Genomic DNA, 13995 nt, shown 5'->3' on the forward strand with positions numbered 1-13995 from the left:
TAGGGAAATGTTGAGGGGCTGGTCTAGGTAAAGTTGGTAATGAGGAGTGCTGAAACAGCAGTTTCAGATGAGTTGTGTTGTTCACGTGCTGATTCTGAAATGTCTTTAAAGACTCTCTGGGCACATATAGAGCTGACAGTGATGTCATACCGGTATAAGTAATCCTCCATAACTGCACAGATCTAATCTTTTCCTCCTATTTTGGTTTCATAATTTCCATTTCATAATAGCAATAAACCCTGGTAAGCAATGCATTTCTGGGGGATTATTCCACTTCTCAGGTGGCTGAAGTCACTCAGCCTTTAGCCTCCTATCTTTCAAGACATCTGAGAAGTGCAATAATTCCCCAGAAATGCACTGCCTGTCATGTCTTATTGCTTAATTACTTTGTACTTATCAAGTAGTTGTTCTTCAAATGAATGCAGAAGCAGAGTGTGTTTTACAATTATGCCGTGTAGAGCAGCATTATAACAATGTTATGGCAAAACGTAAGTAATTGTTACGTCAGGAGTACAAACTAAAGTTGCAGCAGAAACTATGCTGGGTGTAGAACACTTTATTATTATAATGAGCATCTTGTATATGCTTAAGTAGTGGGGTGTGTTCAGCTTTAATATAAGGATACAAAACAAGGACCAGAAAGAAGGGTACAACAGACAGTGTGAAACTAAACTCTAAATGCAGAATTTATATTCCTCTTGCTACTGCTAGCTTTGGGACTACATTAACATTTCTAAAACTAGTGAAATCATATTAGTAGTGATTCTAGTAATGAAAAAAAAAAAATGTAAAAAGAGTCAAATGGTGAGGTGTATCAAAAAGGACAGGGAGAGGCTACATATTGTTACTCATCTTCCAGAGAAGAAGTTGCCCAAAAGTGGGACGGGGAGAATAAAAAGCAGCTTTTACTTATAGTAAAAGGAAATCCTGTTTGATTTTTTAAATGAAATCCCTAAAACTGTTATTCACAGTTCTGAACAATAGGAAAGGATGTGGAACTTAAAAACTCCATTTGTTCAATTCCTATGAGAACTATTGTTGAAGCTATCACAACCAGTCACTGTAAGATCTTATTTCAGTTTCTTACTGAAGTGGTTTCCATCCTTCCTTTCCTATGACTAGAGCAAGGTTTTCTGGAAGTAAGCATTTATCCTAATGGGTAAAAAACAGAAGCCAAGAGGGAGATGCTGACTTCAAAGGCTAGGTTTTATGTGTCTGACTACCTAGCTAAGTTCATACTCTACTTATGAGCAACAGAAGCTCAGAAATGAAAAATACAAAAAATATTTGGAGCAGGGATATGGATGTCATAACTTCAAATATGTAGAAAAACATCAATTGGTGACATAAATCACTGTTCCCTCCTGGTGAAGCTAAAAATAATGTCCATATTTTTAAAGCAGGAAATATACAAACCCATGTAACAAAATCTTCACAGCTTTGTCCAGTGAGTTTGGAGCCCTACATGTCTAGGTGAAGCCACATAGAATGGTTCAGCCAGCCCAGTAATTCAGTTGCAATGTATAGGACAGTAATTCAAACCCAAGGAAATTACCTGACTGCCAGCTGAAGCAACTTATAAAAGTTTCGTTCAAGGATACTAAGCTCAAAGGCAGTTTTAATGGTCTGGAAATACAAAAAGATAAATTTAGCAATATAACAAAACAATGTTTATTCGCAACAGCTTTCATCTGTGTTGTCTACACCATATAAATAAACCACTATGGAGAATAGATATGATTGCAAATACTGATTGTCTCATTTAATAGAATTCAATAACAGAAATGTAATGCTTCATTAAAGGAAAAATGTCTGAAATCAAATTTCACTTTACACTTACCAAATATCTGCCTTGCAGTCCTTCATCTTGGCTTGGACCTGCTCTGAGAGAAGCTCTTCCCCTCCAGAGAAGGAATGCCACCCAAGGCAGCATTGCAAAAGCAACTGACTGACAGACATATGACAGACATACAGATATAAGAACAGTATCTCAGTGTTTCAGATATAAGAACAGTATCTCAGTGTTTCAGAGAAAATCTTGCTTCATATAATATGTAAAGAAGAAAATCCCTGCTAGAGAAATAAGGCTGAATTTGACTGGAATTAATTACAAAGCACCTTTGTTATGCTGATAATACATGACTCAAATTATGTAGAATACACGTCATCTGTGAATCTGTAGTGTGTAGCTATGAACCTAGAAGAAAATTAAGGTGAAAATGTCTACCAAATTCATAACATAGTGCTACCTCTGTACATTGCAGCATAAAGATCAATTTATGTTCTAACAAGCTCCTTCACTTTCTTCACCCACTTTGATGGTAGGAACTTATCTATAAGTGCTGAATGCTTGCAGCACGAAATTTTGATACTCTACCATAGTAGAATTCCCATCCTAATTTTCTTGATAGTTACTGTCACTGCAACCCTTAATTTAGAGCACAGAATTGGCACAATGGTAAATTACAGTGCTCCTCAAAAGCTTCACCTTCCAACCTCAGCATTGTGACTGTGTCAGAATCTGAAAGAAGAAGAGTTTATTTCTCAGTGAGTGTGATGTCACATTGAGCAAGAAGGAACACACGAAGTGAAGAAATTTGCAGTACCAATGTGTTAGTTTAGAGCTCGTCTGAACTGCTGAATTTCTGAATTTCTGGAGCACTGTTCTTGGCAATTTTTTAAACAAGTAACTTCAAACCTCCTTGAAAATAATTAATAGGACCAATGGACTAAGTTGGCATAATGCTGAATGTCATTTATTTGTAGATTATATTTGCTTCATCTATTTAGACATCATTTTGTTTTATTAAAAAAAAAAAAAATAAAAAAGGCTGTAGAAAGAAAATACTGCATACAGAAGAGCATTAAGAAGGGATTTTCTTCAACTATAAGTCAGTCGGGTGACAATAGATTTTCAAGCCCTGGGTAAAGAGGTGGACAGTAGGTCAGGGAAGGAGTTATGTAGATCCTACAAAATATTTTTCAAAGGCTGAGATAAAAATTTTCGAAGTACCTTATGGACACTGTGTCACAGCTGGGTCGGCAATTAACCGAATGACAGATGCTCGCTATTAATCCCCCTCCCTGATAAAGAGAGAGAATAAGGGAGAGAGACTTCCAAGAGAGACTTGGAAATTAATCTACACAACTTTAATGAAACAGTAATGATAAACAGGAAAAATTATTAAATATGTACAAATATACAAAAAACGAAAACCATGTTCCTCCTCCCTCTCCCCCAGTAACGCTCACATCACTGCAGAGCAGCCCTGGTTTCCCAGGCTGCAATCCTGGAGTCAGCAGCAGTCGGGAGCTGGAGGCAGGAACACACAGATTGAGTCTGGCATGGATCAGGACCACAGGCAGATGAAGGGATGGAGTCCTCCCAGGATGCCAAAGCAAACAGGGACAGGTGAAGAAGGGGCAAAGGAAAAAGTGAAGGGTGAAGGCAAAGGGGATTGACCCTTGTGATTCCTCAAATTTATACCAAGTATGGCACGTATGGGATGGAATACTCGGTTTGGTCACTTTTGGTCGTTTGTCTTGTCCGCTTCCCCCAAAGGCGGCTTGCAGGTGTGATCTCTTTACTCCCTTTCACTTTCCAGAGCATAAGATGTTCCTTAGAACTGAGCAGTGGCCTTGGTTTGGCATACCAGTCTCTAACTATAAACATCCAGAGTCATCAGTCCTAGAAGCAGACACTGACTGAGAAACATGCTGTGAATTTCAGCAAGTGCAGCTACTGATGAGAGACTTAGCTGAAAGCAAAATTACAAGACAGAAAATCCTCTCTATCCTGGCCCACACCAGGACACATTGTTTTATCAGCAGAAACCGCCAGAAACATTAAAAATCCAGACTAGGGCCATACATAAAGATAATCACAGAAGCAAAGGAGCATAATGTATTATCCCAGAGGATGGTATAATTTGTATGTTCTCTGTGAGCCCGAAGGGTCTTAGTTAACCCACTTGGATCCTCTCAGCTAGAGCCAAAACTTTAATATACAGCCTGTGAGTGACCCAGACTATATTAAACAAAGAAAATTTACACAAGTACCTTAAGATTTATTCTGACCAAAACTTAAAATCACAGAGTCATAGAAAATAGGTTGGAAGGGACCTCTAAAGGTCATCTAGTCCAGCTTCTGCAGTAAGCAGAGACTCCCTCAACTAGATCAGGTTGCTCGGAGCTTTGCCAAGCCTCACCTTGAGCATCTCTAGGGATGAGGCTCTAACTACCTGCCTGGGCAACATCTTCCATTTTTCCACTACCCTCATGGTAAAGAAATGTTTCCTGACATCCAATCTAAATTTACTGTCCTCTAAAAGCATTGCCCTTCATCCTATCACCACAGGCCCTTGCAAACAGTCCATCTCCAACCTTCCTGTAGGCACCCTTCAGATACTGGAAACTTGCCAGCACCTTTCTTCTCAGTCCCCAGGAACATGGAAAAGCAATTCATTGCTCTAAAAAAAAAAAAAAAAAAAAAAAAGCCACCATGTGGTGGGGAATCAAGACTCTGGCATTGAGACATTGCCAAACACCACCAGCCCGTTTTTTCTGGCCTGATTTTTTTGTTCCATCTGGCAGCTGGGAGCTGAGAAACAGGCAGAGAAGAGATGGGTTGCTCTGTCAAACAGCATTTATGTACCTGATGTCACCTGGCAAAAGAACACACCCCTGCCCCTTTTGCAGACCTAGAGGAAGTAGGAGAATAGTGTCACTGGAGCATTGCAAGAGAGAAGAAGGTGACAAGAGTTGAAGTGAAAGAAGGCAGAGATATTTGGGAGACATCTGGTTGGCATGGGGACACTCAGAGTATTAAATTAAGAAAGAGAACTTTAGAAGGAATCAGTGAATGTAATGGTCAAGGAAAGCAGCACATTAAGCAACAGGTGTAGGCAGACTGGATATACTGAAGTGTTTAATGCCACAGTTAAAGTATTTGCTGCTGCTAGGATTAATATAATTTTAACACTTCTGATGTGAATTTTGAACCAAACAATGAATATTGTCTGTAGATAAAAGTATTCTCTTTCAGGAAAGTTGCTGTACCAGTAGAGAAGAATTTTCTTCTTATCTTTTCTGAATGGAACTACCTCTGATCAAAGGTATGATTTGGATGAAGAATGGTGCAGTCAAATTTAACAGAAATGAGACAATTAAGGCAACAGATAAATACAAGGGGAAAGCTGAGTTAAATCAAATGCTGATGTATTCCCAAAAAATAAATAATTGAAGAATAAAAAATTTTATGTTGAGAAATTTGTTACAATATCATAATTTATACACCCAGAAATTCCTCTACTGCAATATGGAGTATCTTTCATCCAACTTCTGAAACTTCTTCTTACAGTAATTTAATTTAACTCTTTCTTTATAAATTTGTGAGCAATACACTGCAGAAAACTATTTACTGCATTGTAAAAGAAGTATACCTCTGGAAAAATCACCTGAAAAGTATTTGTTTCTTTAATGGTAGGTAGCAAAAAAAATTTGCTAAAATATTGTGTATATAAGAGCAAAAACCTATTAATCCTGATGCCTCTAGCCCAGTGGAATTTCTATTTTATAAATGAAATCTTAGATCTTACTTATTTATTGACTGGCAAGAGCCAGGTAAAATCCCCAAAGAATACCTACAGTACATCTTTTCTGACATGGGGCAATTGTCTGTTTATTACAGGAAAATCAAACCAGATGTAACTTTGTTCTTTATTACTGTCTTGTAGGCAGAAATGGATCAATCTATGAAAAACAGTATGGATGATAATTTAGATGATAGAGAATATTTTGGTGCATAAAGCCAGACAAAAGATTTAAAACTTAGTGAAAAGCAGTGCTGAACAATTCCAAGTATTTAGTCAATAATAATAAAAAAAACTTTTTCAATACTAGTAAAAATAATTTTTCGCAATATTTTCTTCCATTATTCCTCTTAAAGTACTTTTTGGTATGAAGACTGGAAATACTTAGTGTTGTTTACAGGTTTGTTATCTGATGGGTAAATTCACATGCTTGTCATCCATGTTAGGTAAGAATGACAGCATACCCTTGAACACCTTTATTTAGGGTGACTGCTTCCTATCTCTCTCTAGTTGACAAATCTAGACTGCTCAAACAGGTTACATCAGCAGTCAGTCAAGACCAATAGAATTTCTGAATGGTGAATCAGCTCATGTGCTTTAGATGTATTTCTAAGGATGGAATAAAACTTTCTTTGGAAACCTTTCTTTTCCCTCATCCTTCCTAAGGTAGCCCTGCCTAAATTTACAATTAATCTTGAAAAACAGACTGTCTACCTAACTTGAAACAGGTAAATTAGGTCAGACTTATCCAAGCTTTACTGATCTGTTTTTAGTTACCTAATTATAGAAACAAAATACATGGCAAAACCAAAGTGACACTTGCTGTGTGCTGACTGATACAACATTCAACAGGATACAAGTAAAATGTGACCTATGAACAGGTAGAGTAGGTACAGAAGCTTAACCATTACTGAAAAGTAATAAATGTTGCTAACAGGAACCCCAAAAATGTCAACAAAGGGAAAGTCTTTCACTGGGGAGAAATAACACTGTGTACCATTACAAAGTGGTTACCAGCTGGAAAGTAGCTTGAAAAAAAAGGATCTGGAGTCCAGAAGTTGACTATTCACCAGCAATATATCCTTACAGCAATGACCAAGCTCATCCTAGAGTTGCCTTAGGAAAAGCAGAGCCAGCAGGTTCACCCAGGTGATAATTTCCTTCAGTTCAGCTCTGATAAGAAACTTCAGGAGTGCTGGGTCCAGTTCTGGACTCTCCACTGTAAGAGAGATACAGGCTTAGGAGCAAGTCCACCAGAGTGCCTCAAAGATAGTGAAGGGATTGGAGAATCTCACATGCATGGAGAGATGGAGACAACTGGGAGTGTTCAGCCTGGAGAAGAGAAGGCTCAGGGAAGGATCTTATCAATGTGTGTAAAAAATACCTGGTGAGGGTGAGTAAAGAAGATGCAGGCAGTCTATTCCCAGTGGTACCCAGTGAAAGGACAGAAGCTGGTGGAACTGAAACACAGGAAATTCCACTCAAACGTAAGAGAAAAAGTTTTTCACTGTGAGGTGGTCAAAGACTGAAACAGGTTGCCCAGAGAGACTGTGGAGTCTCCATCCTCAGAGACATTGAAAATCTGTGTATCCATCGTCCTGGACACCCTGCTGTAGCTGACTGTGCTTGACCAGGAGGGTTGGACTAAATGATCTCCAGAAATGCCTTCCAACCTCAGTCATTCTGTGATTCTGTGCCACAAAACCTGAGGGAACCCATTCTCTTCACTGACTCCCAAAGATGTGAAAGGGCACCAAGTCAAAGCAAAAATGAGAAATGAACAATGTGCCACATTGAGTATCCTGGTCCCTATCCATGATAACCCAAGTGAAATCACACCATCAGTGAACTTAAATAGGGTCATTATTAGCCACATATCTTAAACAATATTGTCAGAGTTCTTACTGTGCCCCAAAGAGTAAGAGAATAAAGATGGGCTACATTAGATGAGCCTCTTCTGCAAGGAATTTGGCAATAACTTACTAAACAATGTTGTTAACAAACACCAATTGCTATGAAGGGCTTTGTAACTCAATCATACTTATGGAAAAAAAATTAGAATCATAGAATGTTTTGGTTGGAAAAGATCTTAAAGATCATCATGTCTAAACATTAATTTAGCCTGAGCTGGAATATGTCACCACAGAACAGGAAAAGAGTCAGGAATTCACATAGTCCTTTATTTTCCTCTGAGACAGGGTCAAGACCACACTTACCAGCAGACTGCTTAATTTATTCTTGAAAATATGGCGGTGAGAGGATTCCAGAGCACTTGTATGCAATATGTTCCACATAGTTTCCCTATCATTATGACTGGAAATTTTTTCCCTGATATCCATCTTCACCTGATCAATGAGCAAAGAGAGATGATTCTCTTTACAGTAATGTTAGGTATTAGCAAACTATCATGACAGAGGTAGCCACTCTGTAGTCTCCTTTCTCTGTCTTAAAACAAAAATCACACAAACTCCCCAAACACCCAACTTTTTACCCCTATTCAATATTTTTCACTTGAATTGTCAGCAGGTAATCATCTGGCAGTCTGTGATCTCCCAGATATCATTCATGCATGACTTATGTAGAGTAACAAGAAGGGGAGACAATGAAAAAATTACTGCTATGCCCCAGAAAGGGCCTTATATTCATTGGGATGCAATCTTAAGGATAGAATCAGCACAAGGTAATTGAAGAATGGGGGAAGAACAAATTTTACTAAAAGTAGTAGCAATTTTCAGGTAGGTTTTTATGTGCATCTTGGCTTGATAACAGCAAATGAAAGATGTAAAATCTGTCACAGTACTAAACCTTTCCTAGCTCTGGTGGATTAAGATCTTTACTACACCTTTTCTGAAAGCTAAAGGTCATCCAAGATTTATGGTTGCCCAAATATGACGTTTGCTTATCTTAGGCTGTTAAAAGTAGCCGTAGGTAATACAGCCAGGCCATGCACATCTCTTCCTTTTCAGTTCTTTTAACAAATGTCATGAATCCCATCTAAAATGAGCAAAGCAAAACAAAAGAAAAAGTAATGTTTTTTTCTTTTTAATGCCACCATAACAACTGTGTTTAAATTAGAAGCAACATTGCACTTCAATATTTGAGACTTGAATTTTGCATTGAAGTTCTTAAAAAGTATATTCTTCAGTCTTTTATAAATTACAAGTTTTCGTTTAACACATAGGGTGTAGGCATGACTTCTACATCTAAATTAGTAAATATCTGAATACTTTGCTTCAAAAAACCTTAGGTGTTTCCAATATATTTTTTTAACAAACCATAATATAAACTAAGTCAACATTTTGCTAATTGTTGCAAAGAACATAGAGTTATTTCTCTATTACATTTTCCAAGGACCAACAAAGTCATATTCTCTCTGTCAGCTCAAAAACTCTTGATGTGATATTGAACTAAGAGTTATCTTTTGACAGCCATCTTCATGCAATATTCAATCCCCTTTTAACTATCACAGGTACTGTACAAGTCTGAGATCTTTGCTTTAAGAAGATGGGAAAGTTGATTCATACCTTTGTCATGTCTAGATAGGGCTACTGCAATTCATTATTTTATCTAAGTTAAGCTAAAATGCCTGCTTCAGCATCTCCAATTTTGTCAAAACATCAATTGCTACAAACCTACCTGGACTCAATACTGTTTATCAACCCACTTCTTTAAGTGTTTCCATCTACTTCTAGTGAAATATCAGATTTATTTTAAAGGGAAGCTTTCAGCTGGGGAATTGTACTCATCTTGCTAATTTGTATCTTTATTTAATAGACTAAATTTTGAAAGGGGCTTTCAAGTATGCAGACATAAGCATTCACACATGTAAGTAATAGAGTTTACGCTTGCAAAGCCCATTTTGACAAAAGGGATTTACTTCAGAAAATTCTGTCCTGTGCATGGGTAAGTGATACATCACATGCATGCAGGAATGACAACGTTTTTAAAATATGTGAACAAATTTTTTCATGAAGAGAAAGTTTTGGGCATGCCCATGGAGTCATAACCTTTCTTCCTAACCTTACTTAGCATAAATAGCTAAAAACAGAAGTGAAAATGGGGCTACTCTAAGCCATTTTTTTCTTCCTGAAAACTAGATTTCTTCTCCTTGTTTGTGCATGTAACCTAGCAAAGTTTTATTGAAACAGGTTGTTTGTTTTAGAAAGACTTCTGTCATTGATAAAAGGACTCCTATTGATGGGGATTTTAACATATTCTTCACTAATCCATTGCAAACCTGATTGCTCTTAGTGTTATAAATGTGTATCTTGCATCTACTCTTTCAACTGAAATCCCCTGCGACTGCACGTTGGTTCAAGTAAGATGCCGTGACTTGTGTAAGAGCTTAATACATCAATGACTGCTCCAAGTGCTGACAATACAAAATGAGTGAGCTTTCCCCAACCATCAGATGAGATACAATAATCTTGTTACAGAACATTTATGCTTAAATTTAAATTTATAAAGCATTGCACAGGATTTTAACCATGCTATTTCACTGACCATAATGGAAATTATCTGACTGCATGCCCTACAAGCTGCTGATAAAATGTATGTGTTAGACACTAAGGGCAAGATATATGAAATGAATTGGGTGCTGCTGTGCTGGAATTTGTAATACCTGAACTTTTAAGCTGCTTGACTTCCTTTCTGCTATCAAGGTCCTGGATTAGATGGCCAAAACTTAGTTGGAATAACAGTATAAATCAGTGGGAGCTCATAGCTGCCTCACAAGCAGCCAGCAAGTTCTGTTGGAAGCCTCTTTATTCCAGCCACTATAAAGCTATAGCTATTGCTCCATCTTGAATTACATTTCTGGCCACAAGTTAGGAGCTTTATCTGCAACTAGAAGGAACATGAAGATGCCTTCTGTACTTCAAATTCAAGTGTCCAGAAGGTAGAGATACTTATCTCCTTCTGTGTGGGGGATGAGGCAGAAGAAACACTTCAAGAGGAGGCAGTAAGGGTGATGGCTCTTTCCCACAAGGGCTCCTAAATTAAACCTCCTCTACAGCATGTGTGAAATCAGCTATCAGTTGCTTCTGCTGCCTGAAAGAATTATATTTCCCACAACTCAAAAGATCAGTCTAAGAACAGCAGACATCATCAGACTCTTTTCTGAAATGCACTGCAAAGTTGTGATGGCAACAATCCTCCAAATTAATTCCCTAAGCCAGGTCCCCAGCATGAGGTTCTCAGCACTGCAATGCTCTAGCCCTTGGTCCTAAAACAAGGTTTTAAATCCTATGGGCCACATGCCCCTCAGCCTTTCACAGAACCACTAAATGGTTGAGGATGGAAGTGCCCTCTGGAAGTTACCTGATCCAACTCACCTCCCCAAGCAGGGCCACCTGGATCCAATTGCCCAAGATGATGCTCAGATGGCATATAACTTCAAGAAGGGAGACTCCACATTATCTTTGGGCAACCTGTTCCAGTGCTCACATGAAAAAAAAAATGTTTCCTGATGTTCCCTCACAACATCCTGTGTTTCTGTTCATGCCCATTGCCTCTGTTCCTGTCACTGGGCACCACTGGAAAAAAAAAAACTGGCTCCATCCTCTTTGCAACCTCCCTTCAAGTATGCGCATGGATAAGATCCCCCTGAGCCTTCTCTTCTCCAGGCTGAGCAGTCCCAACTCTATCAGCCTTTTCTTATAGAAGAGGTGCTCCACCCCTTCATCATCTTCATGGCCCTTTGCTGGTCTCTTTTCATTGTGTCTTGTACTGGGCACAGTAGTTCAGGAGTGACCTCACCAGTGGGGAGCAGGGGGAAGGATCAGCTGCCCTAACCTGCTGGCAACCTCCTAATGCTATCCACGATACCATTTGCCTTCTTTGTGTCAAAGACCCATTTTTTCCTCTTTCAGCCGCAGGTCTGTTATGGGTTTTGGTCTCTTGTTCAGCCCCTGGTCCTTTTCTGCAGAGCTGCTTTCCAGGTGGGCAGTCCCCAGCATATATTGGCTCATTTCCACTCTTCTTTATCCATGTTATCTATTTCTAAAATTCCCACATTATGAACAAGCAAGATGTGTTGGGTTCTTTGATCCTGGCTGCCTGAAGTCTTATTTCTGACCACTTTGGTTTCCTGTTTCCAGGAAGCAGCTGCAGTATCACCACACCTCTGTTCTGATGAGGTGGGGAAATAAACTGGGGCAGGGATAAGGAGACAAATACAAGAATAATAATGCAGCACATGCAGCTGGATTGTTGGGTGGGGAGACACAATTTACTTCACATAATATGTCACCAGAACTACAAGTTTTTCATGCTCATATGTAAAAGATCTCGCCACTAAGTGCAACAGTTCATTTCAGTTTTCTCTCCATCATTTACTGTTTAGATTATTCTATTTAAAAGAATTCTAAAAATATGCTTCTGGGGTTATTTGTGCAACTCATAGTAAATTAATTTTGTCTTTAAAAATAACTCACAAAGAGAATAACCTCTTCAAGAGAGGCCTATGATCTGTACCCAAATGTATAATATAAACATGAGTGTGAAACAGGATATTTCAAGTTCTGAATCACACAAAGATAAACAAAAATAGTCCTGAGACATAGATAGTTTCAAGTCCCTTGCCCTATGTCCCCCATGCCTTGTTTAGTATTGCAGATATAACATTAGTTACACAGTTAAATTATAATTCAAAAGCGTGATCTAGTTAGGAGGCACCAGAGCAGAAGTTAGGAGACCTCTGCACTATTTCAAATTCCACCATTTCTCTCCAGGTGAGCCAAACCCAAACCATGTTTGTTTCAGAATTAGAATTATGCTTTATTATTATTATTATTATTATTATTATTATTATTATTATTATTATTATTATTATTTGAAGATTTGAAATATTATTATTTATACGAATTTTTATTACTAAAAGAGATGTTACATGGATGATAATTTACTAATTAAAAATACTGTTGGTATTAGCAAGAAAGCAAGACATATTCTGACTGCGTACTTTACATTTTGTGGTAATCCTTTGAATGAATTAATTGTACTAGGTGCTTAACAAAGAAGCTTTCACAGTGCACTGCAACATGCATAGCTATAGTTTATGACCTGCTGGCATGAACTGAATTATACATATCTTATATAACACTGGTCTAAAGTATAACAGATAAGCTCTTGAAACATGAGTTAGCAGGCTCTTCTGTTTGGTCCTTGGTTGGAGATCCAGAGGTTTTTACACAAATATCATGGTTACTTCAGAGATCTTTGCTGTTATATGCAGAAACTTATCTTGTCCTTTCTGTTTGACGCCTAAGAAGAAAGGTTGAAATATGTTAACTTTTCTTTCTCTCATCATGTCTGGAACTTGACATTCACCCTTGCAAGTAGGCAAGAGGATTTGGTTAATATTTAACTCTAGGTAACATAACATTACCAATTCTCTTACCATGCTTAACACAGAAAAACCCTTCCTGTTTCTCACTCATAAGACTGATATGTGCCAATGACAGAGAGATACCTTCTGAGGTACGTATATTTCAGAATGGCTGCATTTCTTTCTCCAGAATCTTGAGATTCTAAAAAGTCCTCATGGGATATGCCAAAGGGAAAATTAGATTCCTGAAGTAACTCCATAAAAGTATACAAGAAACTTTATAAATCGTGCAGATTTTACTTTGGATATATCTGGGTTATAAGGGACCTCAAACATCACCTCCAAAACATATTACTAAGGTCAGCTTTATACTACTGTGTTAGAAACCAGCTGAGGGAACTTTTTCTCCCTGTTTTTTAGTAATCTAACAAAGCATTTTTGTGTCTATCAGAATTTAACATTCAAGTTGTTAAATACCACTGAAGAAAAATAAAATGAAAAAGACAGTTAATAATGTGCTCTTTAATGTTTCATCATCCCATGACTCCGTGTTTCACCATATTGACCTAATTTGCCATGACAGTAACATGGTCCTTGTTTCAGAATATTCCAAATGTAGAAATCTTAGTGAGAATTGTATGCTACCTTAGCAAGCAGAGCCATCCTGACTGACAGTATTTGAACTGTTCAAAATAAAGATATATCATTAAGAAGACATAACTATACTAAGTGGAACATGATTTATTTAGGTTCCTAATGTTTTATTTGTCCCGGTTTAGGGGCTAGCTCTTCCTCATATGGCACTCTGACATTCTTCTTACATCAGACCTCACTGTATTTATTTAATATCTTGACAGACCAGAGAAAACTGAGGTGTAAATCCAAACCTGGTTACGAGTGTCTGACACACTAAACAAATCTCACAATATGAAACCTTCAGCTGGAATAGGAAAAGTAAGCAAGGAAGTTACAGCATTAGAACACCTTCCATCTTTTGGTCATGGGTTTAAATCCATCCATACCTGTGACCAGTGAAAATCCTTATGCATTGACAGAGGTGGCTACGACAGGACTTTC

The sequence above is a fragment of the Heliangelus exortis genome, chromosome 1, assembly GCF_036169615.1.
Source record: "Heliangelus exortis chromosome 1, bHelExo1.hap1, whole genome shotgun sequence".
NCBI classification, from domain to species: domain Eukaryota; kingdom Metazoa; phylum Chordata; class Aves; order Apodiformes; family Trochilidae; genus Heliangelus; species Heliangelus exortis.